The sequence below is a fragment of the Falco rusticolus genome, chromosome Z (genome assembly GCF_015220075.1).
Source record: "Falco rusticolus isolate bFalRus1 chromosome Z, bFalRus1.pri, whole genome shotgun sequence".
Classification (NCBI taxonomy): Eukaryota; Metazoa; Chordata; class Aves; order Falconiformes; family Falconidae; genus Falco; species Falco rusticolus.
Genome location: NC_051210.1, coordinates 44216421 through 44232416, shown reverse-complemented (window position 1 = coordinate 44232416; position 15996 = coordinate 44216421). Strand labels below are relative to the sequence as shown.

The 15996-nt window shown below is 37.0% G+C and overlaps 1 pseudogene; it reads right to left on the bottom strand.

Annotated features, from left to right (window-relative positions):
* Window positions 1–251: 251 nt before the first annotated feature.
* Window positions 252–15996, bottom strand: part of LOC119140968 — an 87059-nt pseudogene continuing 71314 nt past the window's right edge.

The following is a 15996-nucleotide window of genomic DNA, read 5'->3' as shown; positions in this document are numbered from 1 at the left end:
ACAGCTGTCGAGAGATAATGCACAGACAAAACCAATATGGGACACAGGAACACAATATTTTAAATGTATAGCTTAAAAAGTAAACTTTGAAACTCATTCTTTGAAGTTCTGTTAATCCATACTTCTTCAGTAAATATAAATCCTCCTCCCATTTCTGTAAATGGTATTTAAAAAGACACCTTTTTTTTTTAGTCAAGATAGGTTATGCTGTGAGTAAGCCACTCTTTGTGACTGCAGCCATGTTTTTTTCTTTAAATCAGGTTGGACTTCTTCAGGTTTGATTGCAGGATTGTGTCCTTGATAGCTGTGAAGATGAAATGAGTATTTTCTGTGTCTGTGGCACAAGTGAAGTGGGAACAGATTACTTTCTCATCTGGATTCTGATCCCGATACAGCTTCAGAATGAACTCTTTGGCAGCTTTGACATCTTGTTTGGGTCCTAGTCAAAATCACAATTAGCGGCTTTGAACAGTTAAAAGCTATGTGTCAAGGAAGAAACATATGGACAGTATATTAACAGGCTAATTTCAAATTGAAATGTCAAATTTCCATAAAGGCATACTCCCTTGTTGGCATTTTCTCATTCATGTGTTAGTGGAGTAAAACCTGTTACAACACTGCTTTCTAAAATATGTGGAGTATGCTGTTTTCAATAGAAAACTTTACAGGTCAAAGTAACTTCTTATAAAAACCTACATGACTGAAGTTAGCCAGCATACATATGAATAGTCTGGTAGATTATTGTAGTACGTCAAAGACCATGAAAGAAAGTAATTTTTCTAAAACAGACTAAATGGGATTCTCTGGCCAAGAGAGGGACATGTTTTTGAAGCTATTAAATCATTGTTACTCTTTTCATTATTAATTGTAAGATTCAATGTGGTACATGTCTTGCAGAATATAATACTGTATTAAGTAATGGAATACATCTGTGATTATTTTCATAATTCTTTTATGACTTCTAAGTATCAGTAAATGTTAAAAAAGTTGTTCAGGCTGCTTTTTAACTTTGTGCTTTTATATCAATAACAAGTTATAATAATGAATGCAATACTATATTAGGGGTTTTTACTATATAAAGACTTGGATTAATAGCTGTATTCCCCAAGTTCCCCCCATCTTGTCTCTTGAGACTGGAGATGAAAAGGGTGCTTCTTCTCATAAATAAATAGCTATAGTAACAGAATGGCTGTAAGAAATCTCTTCAGACTCTGTCTACAATGGTCCAGAAAGAAAAAAAGTTCCAGTAAAGCTATGTTTGTGTTTTAAAGGATAGAGAAGCATAGATACCAAATATATTGCATAATTCTACTTTCTGTGTTCAATTTCATGAGGAAAAACTAAATGGTTTAAAAAATTACGAAGCATTGTGAAGGATAGTGTGGAATAAATGCTTACTGGTGTATTCTGGGAAGTACCTAATTAGATGGGAATACATTATTTTCTCTTCTATAATATCTTTTTTACTTAAAAACAGGAAGACTGAAGTATTCAGAAACCAGGGATATGTAATGATAGTTTTAAATAAGGCCTTCCTTTCTTCCATTTGAATCTACAAGAACAAAAATTAATACGAAGTTACACTTTCTAGACAGTAGTCTAGTAGATACATATTATAGATTAGTAGATACAAATCATATCAGCCAGAAATCATAAAGTTGTTTTTGGAAAGCTTTTTAAAATTACTACTTTTATTAAGTGCAATTGCAATGCATGGGTTGATCATTACTCTTCATGTTGTATATCCTTTTATTCGCTGGGTTTTGGATCACTGCTCTGAATTGCATGATGGCATATGAAGTCAAGGTAAGCCTTAATAATAGAAATTATTCGAATTCTTGTATGAGCTAGTGACCAGCCATGAACTGCTGCTCTATAAAAGTCTCTTCTGACCTCACAGTGAAAGCTGAAGCTGGGTGAATCAGGTTAAATATCTGATATTAACATACCACAACATGGCTCAAGGACATGAGCGTATGTACTTATCTATACTAGTAATAAAGTCTGACCGTTTGAAAAGAGATCCAAGGAACACTGCATTCAGAGATTGCTGTTTGGAATTCCTGGGGCTAAGCTTGTGACAGCAGTTTGTTATTTATTTCCTAATGTCCAAAATGAGCATAACAAAATGTTGACGATAGTGAAAGGAAAGAGAAAATTACAGTTATCCAAGTTGTTCATGAGTTGAAAAATGACAAGAAACTTTGAAAAACTCTATCTCAGCTACAATGGATGTTGTGACACCAGCAAGTGAAGCAGGGTATGCTTTTCACAGTTCAAACAGATCTTGAGAAAATGATCTCTAAGGGCTTTTTAAAGTTCAAATGGTATTACGTGTTTCTGAAGGACATTTGAAGGAATTCTTGTACTGCAGGATATAAAGCAACCACTACCAAAAGTAATGCTGTTCCACTAGTATGCTTTTCCCTAATTACCTACTGTTTTCTTTTTTTGCTTCCTTTTCTACAACATCCGGCTACTGCTGATGGCACTGTAGAGCAGACGGGAGAACTCATCTTACATTTTTCTAGCCTTGGAAAGGAGGTAAATTTTAAGTTCTTTACGTTTTAATTTTTTCTTAATTAATGCACAGGTTAATTCTGAAACATCAGAGACTTAAAAACCCAAAGAAACAAAAAACCTAATTACAGGGGACTGACAAGTTTTACTTGCTTAGAGATACTGCTGATACTCAAATTCTCAGACAAATTGACACGGCTTAAGCGATTTAAATCACTTTATGTTTTGTTTTTTAAGGCAGAGGTGACTTTTACAGACAGGCTGTTAATTTAATGCAACATTGGGACTGCTTGATCAACTTAATGTAATTCTAGTATTTGCACATGCTTTTATGAAGACATGAATGCTGTTCGAAAAGCACACATTTTTTTGCGTACCTTATACGCCCTCCCTCTACCTTATTGTCACATTCTGCCAAGACGATCATATTCATTTTATGCAACTAAAAATGATGGAAGTAACACTGTCAAAACAATTGATCCACTTCCTTCTTTCTGACCTTTGGCCACCTACATCCACCATACTGTTAAACAGAAATGCAGGCAACATATTAGTCGTGTTTGTAAGATACTTTAGGCATATCCAAAGGTCTTATAATTAGGTTGCCTACCTGAGATAAGCTTGAACTGTGAAAAGGATATTGTAACGTGCTATGTTCTGTTTAATATTTAAGCTTGATTCACTTGCTGTAGTGCTACAGCTTTCACTGCTCGTTAGCGTGGTGTGGGTTAATCCCGGTGGGCAGCTAAGTACAACACAGCTGCTTGCTCACAACCCCCCCACACACAGTGGGTGGACAAGGGAGAGGCAAGGAAGAGCAAAAGCAAGAAAACTTGGGGGTCAAGATTAAAAAAATACTAATTGTTTGTAAGTGGAAGATGAGATAAAACAAGTGATGCAAAACATCCCATGGGTAGACTGATGCACAGCCAGTTCCTGAGAAAAAGATGGCCGACTTCCCTAAAGCCCCCTATTTTTACTTTTGCCACTAAGCATGGCATTATATGGCATGAAATATGTCTTCGGTTAGTTCAGGTCATCTGCCCAGCTGTGGCCCCCCTCCCAACCTCTTGTGCAGAGAAACAGATGAGGCATTGGCACTGTGCAAATACTGTTCAGCAAAAGCTACAACACTGGTATGTTAATCAGTACTGTTTTGGTTACAAATCTAAAACACAACACTATCAGCTGCTATGAAGAAAATTAGCTTCATCTATATTAGCCAGGTCCAGGACAAGTGCGTAAGCCAACTGAGTCACAATAACAAAATATATGACTCTCTTCTTCTTTTTTTTTTTTTTTTTTTTTTTCTCTGGCCTGGTAGAATTTTTAGCAAAGGCAGATGTGAACATACTAAATTTTGTTTCCCCAACAAAATCCAAAATCTCCCTTGCCCACCACCCCCAAAAGACCCCCATGAAGTCATATCTTGCCACTCAAAAATATAAAAATGCTTACAAATATATTAGTTCTACAGCAGATTCCTATGTGTTTGCAGACAGTTAAGTCCCTCACATTTTATCCAGGTCAAAGTGTTCCTTAGAACATTCCATTTTCCAGGAAAAAACAACCAACCAACAAAAATCACAGTTAGGGTGGTTTGACTGTGTGTTATCACAGTGGATTCTAGTTCTGTGTTGTAACTGCAGGCAGGTGTTCATGATGAAATGGATGGTTTGGTGGAAGAACATCTACAATTATGCTAGCGTGAATTCTGCAATTTTGAAAATTTTTTTTATAAAGCTTTCCTTTAGAAATTCAGTAACCCCGTCTGTTGCAATAGCTTGTCTAGTAGCTGGTAAGGTAATTTTAAGATGTTTCTGAGACTTCTTTTCAACTTTATGAGTACATTTGTTCCTCTCAATTTCAATGAACTTTTTTTTTTTTTAATATTATATGGCAGGAAGAACAGAAGTGTCTACTACCATGAGCCTCCACTTCCCCGCTGCCCCCCCTCCTTCCCTCAGTGTATCCAGCTCCCTTCCCTGGCTTTAGCTAACTGAAAGTTGTAAACTCATCCGATGGCTTCAACACATCTATGAGGGTCCTTTCTTCCAAACAGTTACAGTCAGGAGCCAGAAACTGTTGGCTCTAAATGGGATTAAACTACATTCTGATATGAGCACTCATGTTACTACGAATGCTTTGCCTCTGCATAGCCTCATCCAAGGCTTTTAATTAAATCAATTAATTAATTAATTTAAAGTTCAGAATACATAGTAATCGGGTTGCTTGAATTGAACAGCTTTTTTTGTGTAATCTACATTTCAAAAGAAATATATTGTCACAGCACTCAAGTTACTGTATTAAATTTGGAGCCCTTTTACAGTGGTGTCCTGGTTTCCGTTCCTTTTTCCAGTTCTCCTTCCCATCCCACTGGGGCATGGAGCAGGGAGTGAGCAGGTAGCTGCGTGGTACTTAGTTGCTGGCTGGGGTTAAACCACAACAGGCTGGAAACACATACAACACTCATTGAATGCAAAAGCTTAAAGGACGTTAGAAGCAAAATTGCAGCAACTACTTTAGTAATTGTATACTGAAGCATTTGACAGGCACCCTTACTTAAATACATCTTCTAAATCAGAAAGATACTTGATAATTCCTGTAGTTGGCATTTGGACGCTAAGAATATCTTGCTGAGTTGGCAGAAATGATGGCATAGCAATATGATCAAGGTCAATAAGTTTACTGAAATGTTAAATATACAACAGAAAAAAGATGAATGCACTATTATGAATTAATCACACAGATTCAAGTCCAAAGTACTAACCAGCAATCAAATAAGTGTTCCCAGAAAAGCAGTTGAACAGTTGAGCATGGCCTTAGCGCAATTTCTGCTGGCATGAAACAATAAAACCCTTTAACTGAGACCTGCGTGTACGTTTCAGACAGAATACTATAGTCAAAAGAGATGATACCTGAATGTTCTATAGACAATCAGCCCACATTCAAAGTTATTAATTTTATTTAATCTCTGCTATTACCCAAAATCAACACAATTAAGATCTGAACACAAATATAAGTATCAGTCCTAGTCATAATGTTTACCGACAGTACTCTATCCCCTGCCACTTCATCTGCAATGCTAATATTGCACAAAAATGTGAAAGGTTGCTTGACAGAATTCAGAAAAGTGATGGAAAGCACTGCAAATATGAATGCTTCAAATTTGTATATTTTTCATATAACAGATTATGCCTTTAGTCTCTCATCTGCCCAGGCAGTGATTCTTAACTTTACCCTCCTTAGTTTCACGAGACTCTTGTGCTTTTCATGGCTGGGATTAAATTCTAGGGTGACAATCCTGTGCCTCGATGAATGAACGTGAGCAAGAGCAAGACACAGATACCTGGTATTTCTCCCTGCAATCTGTCTTCCCACCGCTAGGAGGCACCATTAGATCAGCCAAAATCCTAACAAGACGTCATAAAAAGTGTAGTGTCTTCGAAATCATATAGCATGGTGGTAGCACAAAACCTTTCTTCATTTAAACGCTATTTCTTCCTTTTCCTTTGGTGGAAGAGGGAGGGTGTCGATGTATTCTCCTCTTGCTGCACAAACATCACAATGCAAAACACAAAATGCACAAACATTTGGGCTCCAAAATCAAAGATACTCACACAATGTATCACTTATTCAGAAAAGATTTTTTTAAGAATAAGAAAACTCCTTCTTTGCAGCAATATAAAAAATCTTTACTGAGATCTCAATTTTAATTAATAGGAAAATTTAATAAAATTTAAAATAAAACTGATTTTCAGTTGTGGCTGATCTCTTAGAAAACAAAGCTACATTAAGTGGCATCCCTCTTCTCCAATGTAGGCTTATTTAAGAGCAAGGCAGACAAGCATCTGTCAAGAATGGTAACACCTAACACACAGGAACAGGTTGCCTAGGTGTAGCAATTCTAAGTTAAAATTTACCATAAATGCCTAATCTACATGTTCCTTGCTGAAATTTAACCCTGTTACTTCCTTAGCAGAAACAATGTAAATTTCCTGTTCTCATGAAACAATCATTTTCTCACAACTAAATTCTTTGAAAATGGGAGGAAAGACTTATTTTCACTCCTATTTATATCCTAAACTTTTAATGTAACTGAACAGTCTGCCCTGACCGCTTGTTGTCAATGTGTTTTGTAGAGTTTATTTTCATTATTTCCCCCAAGGGAAACTCAGTTATGTACCAGCTGTATTGACCTCAGAACTGGGAGGAATGATGGTTCTAGTATATTCAGAAAGCCTAAAATTGGTTTATTTCATCACTGCAGCTCAAAATTTGTTGTATACCAACAGGCCAACAGAGACATGGGTATAACTACATATATACGTATAAATACAGTCAGAATGAAACTATGTCTTTGTTAAGAGCCAGCAGTGTGCCCAGGTGGCCAAGGCGGCCAGCAGCACCCTGGCTGGTACCAGACACAGTGTGGCCAGCAGGGCCAGGGCAGCGATGGTCCCCCTGTCCTGGGCACTGGTGAGGCCGCACCTCGAACGCTGTGTTCAGGTTTGGGCCCCTCGCTGCAAGAGGGACGCTGAGGTGCTGCAGCGTGGCCAGAGCGGGCAGCGAGGCTGGTGCAGGGTCTGGAGCACAAGTCTGACGGGGAGCGGCTGAGGGAACTGGGGTGGTTTAGCCTGGAGAAAAGGGAGGCTCAGGAGGGACCTTATTGGTCTCCACAGCTACCTGAGGGAAGGCTGCAGTGAGGTGGGCATCAGTCACTTTTCCCACTTATCAGGTGACAAGTGATAGGACAAGAGGAAATGGCCTCAAGCTGTGCTGGTGGATGTTTAGATGGGGTATTAGGAAGAGATTCTTCACCAAAACTGGAGCAGGCTGCCCCCGCGCTTTCTGTGGTTGAGTCACCATCCCTGGAAGTATTTAAAAGATGGGTAGGCATTGCACTTAGGGACACGGTTTAGTGATGGACTTGGCAGTCCTGGGTTAACATTGTACTCAATGGTCTTAAGGGTCTTTTCCAACCTAGATGATATATGATTAACTGCATTAAGTCTGGCTTGTTCTTGTACTACACAGTGTACTTACTACTTAGCAGAGTCTGAGAGCTGGTACTCCCTCTGTCTATTCACAGCATTCTTAAATTTCTGGTTCTTCCCAGAGCTTCTTGATTGCTTCAACCTGTTTTCTTTCCAGCACTGTCACTTTATCCAGTTCCACTTCTTCGATCATCTAAGCACTCTCCTAATTAATTAAATGATTACACTATTGTGAGAAAGGATTGCTGTTGGCATGCAATATACACTCTCCCTTTCTTTATCATACTAATCCCAATGAGACTAAGCATCAGAAAGGAACCTAGGACAAAATAAGCAGTTTCAATCCTTGAATGCATTTAATTTTTCAAGTCAAATGACTGCTACTGAATGTTTTAACGAAGTTCATCTTGCTTGCTGTCATTCAGGTGTGATTCTGCTATTTAAAAGGGGACCATGACAAAGGTCAGAAGATGCTTTAAACCTACTATTTTTAAACTCACTGAATTTTAATACCTATTTATCATAATGGTAGCATTTCTAAAATTCTAGATACTTTAGTACAGATACTTTTGGTTTGTTCATTGGTTTGGCTTGTTTAAGGACAAACCAGAGGCTTACCTAGCATAAACATTCATCAAGCAGGCATCAAATGACTACAAGCCATCTTTTCTTTAGTGCCCTCATTAAAAAACCTCAGTGAGATACAGCCAAGGTACTACTCTATGGAAGGAAGTAATTTTCTTTGCTCTCTGCTGTTAAGAGGTATTGCAAAGATAATATAAGTTTTACTTCTAAGGAATACAAAAGAACCTACTGTTCTGCTGCAAGTGGTGCAGCTGATTCACTCCAGGGAAGGGATGCCATCCAGAGGGACTGTGACAGGCTTGAAGAGTGGGCCCATGCAAACCCCATGAAGTTCAACAAGGCCAAGTGCAAGATCCAGTACCCGGGTCGGGGCAGTCCCTGACACCAGTGCAGACTGGGAGATGAAGGGATTGACAGCAGTCCTGCAGAGAAGGGCTTGGGGGTAATGGTGGATGAAAAATTAGTCAAGACCCAGCAATGCCCACTTGCAGCCCAGAAAGCCAACTGTACCCTGAGCTGCATAAAAGGAAGCGTGGCAGCAGGTTGAAGGAGGGGATTCTGCCCCTTTGCTCTCATCAAGACCCCACCTGGAGTACTGCTGCCAGCTCTGGGCTCCCCAGTACAAGGCAGGCATGGACCTGTTGGAGCAGGTCCTGAGGAGGGCCACAAAAGTGGTCAGTGGCTGGAACACCTCTCCTATTAAGAAAAGCTGAGAGAGTTGGAGTTGCTCAGCCTGGAGGAGAGAAGGCTCTGGAGCGACCTGTTGTGGCCTGTCAATAATTACAACTGGCTTATCAGAAAGACAGAGAAAGACTTTTTAGCTGGGCCGGTAGTGAAAGGACAAGCTGCAGTGATTTTAAACTGAAAGTGGGTAGATTTAGCTTGGACATAAGAGAGTAATTTTTTGTGGTGAGTGTGGTGAGACACTGGAACAGTGTGCCCAGAGAAGCTGTGGATGCCCCATCCCTGGAAGGTTTGAATGTCAAGTTCAATGGTGTTTTGAGCAACCTGACCCAATGAAAGATGTCCCTCCCCATGGCAGGGGAGTTAGTTGAACTAGCTGATCTTTAAAGGTCCCTTCCAACCCAAACCATTCTATGACTGGAAATGTTCTCTTCCGCAACTGTTCAACCGAGTATATACTGGTATGTCTTAATACATTTAGCAGTCTGGAAAAGTATTGTTTTATCATGTGTTTAATATTGAAATAAATCAACTTATTTAGTGTTGGGAATAAATCAGATTTGTTACTGTGAATTTACTTTGCTAACACAATTTCCAGTATATTGCTAGCTATCTAGATTTTTAACTTACATCTTCTTTTAAAATGAAATAAGGTTTCTTCCTGACCTCATTTAAACCTGGGAGAGTCACAAATAGTAAAGCCACATACAGATCTGGTTTGGATCTGGGGCAGTGAATTCTTGGCTATAAACTGGAAAATCTGAATACCGATAGACCTGTTAACCTACTAATTCAAAATGAGATAAAGATCAGTCAGAAAACAGGACTTTTGTAGTTATGGGGTCTTTAAGTTATCATGGGCAACTGCAAAACTATATGACATGGAGCCTAATGTCTCAAGGGCAATTTCTCCTTGCTCAGATCTAATTACTTTTAAATATTGTAAGTCTTCAAAATATTGTGAATATACTACTCTTTCAATTTTCAAATTCAAAAACTTCAATGCAGTCATAATGCCTGGGCAAATTCTCCATTATTGGAATTATTTTTGATTTTACAGGTATTGTTACACAAAACCAAATGCCAAGTCTTCTAATTTTTATTAGAACAGATTTTTTAAAACAGCAGCTAAAATTTAAACATAACTTTTATGATTATCGCTACACTGTAAATTGTTAATCAATATAATACAGTTTAAACATTCCTGTTTCTTAGTGTTTCTTGTAGATTCTTTACAAATATAATGTAATCCATATTGGTTTTTTACTTTAATTTTACACAATATAACTATGTTAGCAAGACAGGTAATATTGTCTATTGAATAAAGTTTTCTGTTCTGTAACTATTACATCAAATGTTCATGTTGATCTAGAATAATGTAGGAAGAGCTTTACCTGCAATTTATACTTTATATAGGCACTGTATATGAGGCAACAGATTAGAGACCCTGTATCCTGTCGCCATATTTTCAACCTTATCTGATGAACGACATGCAGAATAGTCTGGATTATGAGTAAATCTTCCTTCAGTTCACTAAAGTCACAGAAGGTATATCCTTTTCTAGAGAAAAGAAAGAGCACTGACGTGGAAATACCCATCTCAGCATTTTGACTGGGGTTGCCTTGGGCTTTATTCCATGCTAAAACTTTGCATGTGTCTAAGTAGTTGTAGCTGCAAAACCAATTTTGATACCAGGTCCTTGTGAAAAGAAGTACTTTGTAAGTGTCTACATTGCAAACCTCAGTCTCCTAATGCAGCCAAGTGCCATGTGACATCAGGAAAAATCCTTTTTGTGAAAATAAAATTCAGATTAATATTTCATTTCAGAGTTCAACGCCGACAGCTAGTCTCATGCTTGTAATTCAAAGAAAAAAAATATCCTATGATGAAGTGAAAGGTTAGTTAAAGCCAAGTGAATTTACTATTGTTCCATGGGCATGTCTTCCTCATCCTCAGTGAACAGTCATGTTACTAATAAAAAATACTTTGGGTATGAATTATGGGTGGATAATATGACATGAAAGTAAGAGGGAAAATTTCATTTTTAAAATGAGTAATGCATAATCTTATGAGACACTGTGCAACAATCCAGCCAGGATGTGACAGAAAAGGGGATTAAACTTGAAACACACTCTAAAGTGTCCTTAGCAGCAGTAGAAAGTGCTTTCAACTGGGCAGCAGGAGAGTATTTTTCATACTGGGGAATATCAGCATTTTAGCTAAAAGACAGGTGTCATGGGGTTTTGCTTGAGTGTGTGTGTATATGCATGTGAGCATATATATATATATATATATAATCATAAGTAACAACCAGAGCAATCCCATCTATTTCAGCCTCTGACTACTTGAATTTGACTACTTGAATTGACTACTCTGACTACTCTACTACTTGCTATGTTTGAAGTAAATGGTTCTTCTACAAAATTGTGTTGACATGATAAAACATATCAGTGTAAAACAGGAATATGATTGGAAATTGTTTGTTTTGCACCTAGTTTTGAGCAATACTGATTGTCAAACATTAAAACTAGTTATAGCTTAATTGCAGATATTCTGTATTGTATTCATGGTCAACACAAATATAAATTGCAAATGAAGTGAAAATTTGCAAGCCATGGCAAAATAAAGTAAGTCTTTCTATACACAGCTCTTCCAGTATATAATAAAAACCAGTTCTGTTAATCAGGACTTTCTTTTTAAAAAACAGCTGTTGTATCTAACCCACTGAAGGATTTTTGCTGATCATTGCAAATAAGTGGCCTTTAAATCTGTCACAAACTGTGAAATCTAAATAAATTTTCTAACCAGCTATGGCTCTTTAAGCTAGTTTGACATTTGTTAAAATGCTTAAATGTACTTTTTTTTCTTCTGGTTAAACACTACAAAGGGTAACAATGATGTAAGATGCCCTGCAAGGCTCACAGAGCTCTTATTATTTTGCTTTGGAATTTCACCACTTGAATTCTAGAAAAGGGTTATTAAATCCTGTCAGCATTTAGTACTAATACAAGTTTACATTTCAACAAATACCTTTTGGCATTGACAACATCATACCATGAAAGCAGTTTAAATATCATGATTTATAATGGGATTTTGGCAAGAAGTGGACCTCTGTTTCAAGTGGACAGGGTCATATTCTAAAACCTTCCTCTGCAACTTGGAAGAACACAAGAAATTTAGTTTTCAGTTCCCTGAAAGCAAGAGTGGAATTTCACAGAATTCTCATCACTAAGAAGTTAGCCCAAGAGACGTGATACATGAACAGTAGGTACTTTTCAGAAAGAACAGAAAGGGCTCACTAACATTGGAAAAAACCAAAACAGAACAAATCCAGAATCATTACAGATGAAATCAAAGAACAAAGAAGGGAAATGCAAAACAGTACAAGCTTATGTCAACATCAGTCTGCATAAATGTTTTTTAATGAAATACAATCACAAATGAGTTTCAGCATTGATTTTTAATTAAAATGTGTACCACATTATGCTCTTTCTAAACACAGTACAAACAGGAACAGCAAAAGTTACATTAAAAGTGCTATAACATTTTTTATATTCAAAATCCCTATTCAGAAGTTACCTTACTTCGGGCTGATTTTTTTTAAGTAGACCTCTGCTTCTTGATGACATGTTACAGGTAAAGAAAAGAATACAGATGATAAAATAAGGGTGAGTAATTTTGAATCCAATAGAAATAAAAGAATATAATTGCTTCATTAAAAAATCCCAACAAGTCACTCCACAAATCAAAACTAACAAACAAACTTTACAATCCTGGAAAGAAAACTGATCAAGTGTAACAAAGACTGTGACAAAATTGTTTGGCAAACACATTCAAAACCTATACCTAAGCTGTCTAGAATATTAAAAATCTATTGGTGTCTTAAAAAGCTATTATATTATTCTCCACTGGAAGTCAAACAATTTAGCAATTAAAGGGCAACAGATGGTGTATAGCAGGCAACGCTTAAAGGTTCAATTGTTAATCTGATATCATCAAAAAGATAGACTAAAAAGAAACAAAATTCTCAGGAGGGGTCTTGAATATGCCTTTTTCACTTCACACAGTAATACCACTGTGTAAAAGCATCTTTCTCATCTTTTGTGAAGGTGCCAAGAAACATGCACAAATGCCAGCTGAAATAGTATAATATTAAATACAACTTGTAGTAAGAACAAATCTTTGCCAGACAACAAATGGACAACACCACAAGAGACAACTGTCATTTTTTTAGATATATGAATACATTTTATCTCCAGCTGTTACATGCAATGCATAGAACCGATTAGAAAATCTGGACTTTATACATCCAGTGGAAAAAAAATATTTGATGTGATACCTTACAGCTCGGTCCTATTTCTTAGGACACTAAATGTTAAATAGAATCCAAAAATACCTCTATAGGTTATTTTATGAAGCACTTTGTATTTATGAGGCCTGAATTTATATCCATATTTCTTTCTTATCCATAACCTAGTCTGTTTTGGAGCAGTAACTACCAACAGTGTTTCCTAAAGTCCCAGTGGTAAAGACAGGAATTACTCATTTTAAAAGTGCTGTAAGAGCTAATGAACCTCCTATTTTTCTAAGCATTTATATTTATGGTCTTTGCACTTGTCTTTCACACTGCAGGTCCTTCCTGATTTGGCTGGACAAAACAAAATGCAAAATGCTCCAGTAAAAGTCATACCTGGAAACTACAGCAGGTTCTTCACTGCAGAGGATCACAGGAAGGGACACAAGTGGTGTTCAGTATTGGGAGGTTAGAAGAAGAGCCAGTTAAGGGTGTATACCAATTCAGAAAGATCTTGTTAGCTACAGCAGGAGTTTGAGTTTTCATACTATGTGAACAGGAAGTTTGTGTCTTTCAACACATTTTACACCTTTAACCATTTTTACATTTACATTGCCACTGTAATACAGATTGTATCTCACTATAGAAATATGCAGTTACATACTTGCCTCTTTTTCATACTGTTGTTAGGCCCAGAAACTGAACTTGGGCAGAATAACGTAATACATTTTGGAAATCATTGTGTTTTACTAAAACCATGTTTGCATTCATTTTCATCTCATTTTTTTGAAACTGACCCATCAGCTAATTTGACATAATTAATAGGGTGTGTTGGTTTCTAAAGAAAGAGAAGGGGAGAAGAAAACCCACAAAACACTTAAGATTTTATAAATCACTACAATGGGGATAGGAAGCTTCTAACCTCAGGCCTTAGATGATTTAGTAGAAGCTACTGATTATGAAGTAATATTCTAAGTTTTACTGCGAGTTATGTAAATTTCAATTCTGCTGGCTTGTTGTTGCTGTTGTTGAAAATAACTTGATTTGGAACCAAATGCACGTCTAAACACAGACTCAGATGCAGACCCAAACACTTAAGTCGATCTCCTCTCGGTATTAGCAAGGCTACTGAGTTTTGCTGAATTACAGGCACTGCCTACAGCTCCTCTGGTTGACTTACGGCATTTTTCGTATCTCAGCTTCTGTCACTGATGTCAGGTACACACCATGAGATTTCTCAGATTAGCTATGTACAATTACCTATGATTGTTTTATGTACATATTTTGGGGACAGGAGGAACTGAATATGAACAAACCACCCTTAAAAACAAGGAAAAGGAAGTTAACTGAGCTATACATAAAATGTACGCACTGCTGGTATTGCCAGTATCCGCTGATTACCACCACAAAAAGAGACAAAAGTATATGAGGGTTGGTTTCAGTTTTTAAGTGAAAGAACATTTTGAAGAGGAAAATTAAGGAAGTAATTATAAAAATAAATATAAAAATATATAAGGAAGTAGGGAAGAAAAGTAGGTGGAACTAAATGATTCAAGCATTTAGAGTTAGGACATTATATTCAAAAGATAAATATCGCTTATTTTGCAGTCTCATTTTTTAGCTTTAATAATGCATTGTTATTACAACTATGAAAAGGTACTTGGTTGTAGTCTGGATAACAGGATAGCAACAGCAGATTAAGTGGAAGATTAAATTTTTGCCAATTGAAATAATGAATGAATACTGTCCTGGTCATGCACCAACCACTTACCATAAACTTTGATTGTATCCTTCTTACTGAGTCTATTCTGCCTGCCTGGCTGCAGTAAATTTTTTCTCTAAGTTTTCAATCATTATTACTTCCCCCTTCCATGGTAAGCAGGAATAGTAAACAGTATACCAGCTAGCAGTAAGTAAACCAAGACTAAGCAGTGCAACTGTAAAAAAAACAGGCAAAACCACTATCCAGATCACAATTGGCAACACAAAATTTTTGGCAAAGACCTGACTGAAATTAAGACCTCAGAATCAGATTGTATATGAGAGTTAATGGATTGCCTTAAAAAAATGTAACAGAGTCATAAGATGTTTGTTTAATCTTTATAAATTTGTCTTCTGTTAAATTATGTGTGATAAGTGCATTCATGTATATGTAAATGGTCAACATCTTCAAACACAAAAGATTTGTTTCTGCAGTATTCCATACACGGGGACTACAAGTAAGCATGTACACATATAAATACACAGTTACAAATGTAAACACACAAGTACACATACACGTGATTTGTGGTTTCCAAATCTCATTTTCCAACACACCTACCAGTATAACATCCCCAGATATAATCAAGCAGCATTCTTTATTTCCTGCCTGATTTTTCCACTCTATAGTAGATAGAGGTCATTGTTTGGCACATTGCAAAAATATTTGGGTCACAGCTTGATTTAATGATCTCCATTTGAAATAGTGGTTTTAATCCTCCATGATTTTTTGTTTTCTTTCTTTCCTGGCTCCCCTTTGCCATCAGTTACCATCAGGAATGGTTTTAGAGGACTGTGTGCAAGAGTGAGAGATGAATGCATCTTCTTTCCCACATTTACCAACCCAGAGCATGGTTAAAAAAAAAGGTGTGGTGGGGCAGGGGACATTTTCCCTTTTATTAAAGCATTTAGTAGCTAGCATATATTGACAAGGAACAAAAATTTTACACTTTTTTCCCCCTTTATTTTGAAGGAAGAGGAGTCTAGAAAGTTCCAAAATGCCTCTCATCTAACAACATTTTCTAGTGTGTGTTAATCCAAGTGGGTTTTATACGTTAATTTTTTCTTTCCATCTTCACAGAAAATGTATGCAGTGTTAAAATCTTCAGTCTTGCTGGAGACAGAGCAAGACTGAAGACTTGCAAATGCAACATTGCT